The 3,553-nt window shown below is 40.2% G+C and overlaps 1 long non-coding RNA gene across 1 annotated transcript; it reads left to right on the plus strand.

Annotated features, from left to right (window-relative positions):
- The first annotated feature begins 328 nt into the window (after nucleotides 1-328).
- Nucleotides 329-3,340, plus strand: LOC137870795 (uncharacterized). The gene is made up of 3 exons (XR_011102746.1): nucleotides 329-447; nucleotides 1,935-2,051; nucleotides 2,997-3,340. It is a non-coding gene; the product is annotated as an uncharacterized lncRNA (long non-coding RNA).
- The last annotated feature ends 213 nt before the right edge of the window (nucleotides 3,341-3,553 follow it).

Genomic DNA, 3,553 nt, shown 5'->3' on the forward strand with positions numbered 1-3,553 from the left:
TCTAGTACAACAGAACCATGTTGTCACAAAATCAGGAAAAGGAATATGACGTTACTTCCTGTCACATGTGCCACACATATAGCAGGTGAACACTGCATTATCTATACTTAACACTAGGCGGCAGTATTTGCACAGTGTGGGCGAAAATATGTAGTACCTTATCTTAACACTAGGTGGCATTAATTCCTTCAAACAAAATACAAGTCATTACAGTCGGATTGAATGGAAAGAGGGATTCTGGTGGGTGGATGCAGCTGATCGGCTTGTTGGAGATCGGCGGGTTCGGCTGCGTTGAGCTGCCTGGGTACTCCCGTGGGTATCCCTGGGGTTTTTGGAGAGGGCAGCAGATCAAGGGCCTCCCTGGAATGTATGGGTAGCCTCTGTGAAGGCAAAAGGATCGTCGTCGTCGGATGGGCTGAGGAACAGCAGATCCATGTTTGAGGCAAGGTAAGATAGTTTTGGTTCTGGTTTCGAATGCGGCAGGCGCGAACAAGCCGAGGCTTAGAGTGGGTAGATATTTATAGGAGTGTGGCCGGAAGTGGGGGAGTGGTTGAGGCGTGGTCCTGCTCCTGAAATTCAGCTAAAATTTATCTCCAATTATTATTATAACCAGAGACAAATGCATCTCTCTATGAGTGTCAGTGCAGTTGCTAGGCTGCCTACATTGGACACTTGTTTCTTCACCACTGTTACAGTAGCAAGATGTACATGCAAAACATTGCACTATCAAACAGAGCACAGTCTCTTCTCTCATTGGTCCCGTTGGTGGATTCACCATAATATATCTTGAAAGCCAATAGAATTGTGTCAACAGAGAAATGTCTGATCAGCCTCCTTTACTGACTGCTGTAACACCTTGTTTAAAATCTGCCAGTCTTAATTGGATTTCTGTCAGGATATTTGAACCCTCTCTGAGATGTCTGTAAATTCATGCCTTGTCCTCCTCTGAATGAAATGTGGTGCTGTTTGATCAAATAATATGTGGGCATAAGGTCATTCCACAAAATGACCACACAACAGGCCCACTTTAAGGTTTGTATTGACATGTGATTGCCAACAGTTGCTCATGCTGAGTAAGCACGTTAAAATGATGGTCAACTCTGAATTGATGCTCATACTTAGATAAGCAGCACAAGTGAATTATCCTTAAACCTGTATTAACTACTTTTTTAGGCCAGCTGAAACAAGCTGTAAACACAACATTGACATATTCTCACAAGTTTACAACCAAATAAAAGAGTAAACCTTTACACTGACATTCAGAAAGAAAAACCTTTGATATCGTCATACGACAGCTGGTACATGAACAAATAGAATTTTTTAAGCAGTGCCAGACATGTTATGCATGAGCTGAACACAGGGATGTGCAATGTCTATGACAAGAACCTGAGAACACCCAGTCATCTCATTAATATTTTGTTTATATCTTTTTCCTGCTCTGGCCCGTGTGTCAGTCTCACTGCAGTGAGATGCTGCTTTTCCTCTCGTCACATCCGACAGAATGAGTCGCGTGGGAGTGCCATTAGAACTCGCACACCCACAACTTGACGGTGTATGCATTATAGATGCCCACTTCACAATGTGTGAAGATTAGCATGCGTACCACACATTTGATCTTCGACATGAAGGAATAATAACCAAAGCAGAGAGATCTGAGGGAGGGGGGGGCAGTTTCAATATGCAAAGCAATATTTAACAAGCAGCACTGATGACTTTGAACATGTACACCTCTGTAAATACACACAAGCCAACTATTTACTCCACCAGAGATTTTATTTAATATGTTGTGTTCTAACTCTGCTGTTTCCACACCATCTGCTTTTATACAATTGGAATAAAGATAAAAAAATAAAATAGGGGTTTGACTGTGAGTGATGTTGTGTAGAGCATTGCATTAATGGTTTTGTGTTGGCGCCCTGAAAATATCAATATAGATGCTCGGACACGATGCTTTCTCTCTGGCAGCCTCATCGATGCATCAGCTCCCCGTTCCGACCTCTGCAGGCATGACTAATAAATCACAGGAGTCATCTCTCAAAAAGGCTCAACAGGTAGATAAACTCCTCTAGCACGTAGGTACCCTTATACGGTATTTTTTCAAAGACTTGAACCTTGTTAACCTCTTTTTAACTTTTTAACCTTAACTTAAACATTTCAGACTCTTTCACAAGACTTAATAGGAGCTGATGTGGTAGCCTCCTTGGATCTATTAATACACACATAAAAGAGACAAAAACAATGTAAGGAATAAAAAATGCAACAAACATAAAACAATTTTTTAAAAATGGTTTACAACAAGACTGAATGGGTACATGCTGATACTAAGCTAAGTGTCACTGGAGCTGATAGGGAATGTCAGTGGTTTTGCAAGTATTGTCATAAGCCAAAGTATTTGACAAATCTAAATGTTGACCTGATGATGGCGCTAAAGTAAAAGTCAGGGGATCACCAAAGTCATTAAGACTCCTCTTCTGGGCACCATAGATTTCTACCTCAATTTTGAGGCAATTCCATAACTATTGAGATAATTCAGTCTGGACTAAAGTGGTGGACCTGCTGATGGACAGACAAACATTAGAACCAGTGTTTCACAGTTTAGGTTCAAGTTTAGATTTAACTGATCCTTTATGATACAGGTCTACCTGAGACGATTTTTTCCCAATAAACAACAATATTCTTCGAAGTTATGCAACCAAGATCATTTGGAAGTTATTTTGTCAATGCCAGTGTGCTATAGACAGTGCAGAGCTAGTCTAGCAACTCTCTTTTGAACTAACCTCTATATATTCTCCTTTAAGACAGCAAAACCAAAAACAGAGCAAAGTTGGTTGGAACAGGTGATGATGTATCCATGTCCATAGCATCTGCAGGGACATAGGTCAACACTTCATGCTGATCCTTATGCCTCTTTCCATTGTCTTAATGTTATCAATGTGCTGAGACCAGGAGAAATGGTTTGAAATGATCAACTGCCTCTTGCTCTCTTGCTCCAATAGGACACCACAGTGTGATGATTGTTGGCCACTGTCGCCAGTCTGTCACCAACAGATGTGATGTCAAGTGCCTCATGGAAAATCTCTGTAAAAAGAATGAATGGATTGCTCAGGATATGTTTGGTAACATTACACAATATACAAGTTTACACAAAAAGCACTAAAGTTGTGATTTTCATGTTTAATGGGAGCTTTAATGTTTTGATTAGATATAACATACAATAAGTGAAAAAAGCAAAGGTATTTGAGGTCAATCATCACAAGACCTCCTTCCTATTGATCACCCTGCATGACTCCACCAGTAGTTGCATGTGTGTGTGTTTATTACAAATCACATATACTTTATATTACAGCCAACCTTTTGGAACACAATGTTGATATTTGATTTTGACATTCAAGGTTGCCATTGGTTTCTGACTAAACTTGCTTGTGTTGAAATGTTCATCAAAGTCTACATTATTGTGCATTATTTTCCAATTATTCTGCTCTTCAGCTACATTGCCACAAACAAGATGATGTAATAGATTACACAACTCAAGCGAGTCTCAGAGCCTGTTAAT

This window comes from Cebidichthys violaceus, unplaced genomic scaffold (assembly GCF_023349555.1).
Source record: "Cebidichthys violaceus isolate CVI_PGR_0920_01 unplaced genomic scaffold, fCebVio1.0.p SCAF_14, whole genome shotgun sequence".
In the NCBI taxonomy this organism is placed as follows: Eukaryota; Metazoa; Chordata; class Actinopteri; order Perciformes; family Stichaeidae; genus Cebidichthys; species Cebidichthys violaceus.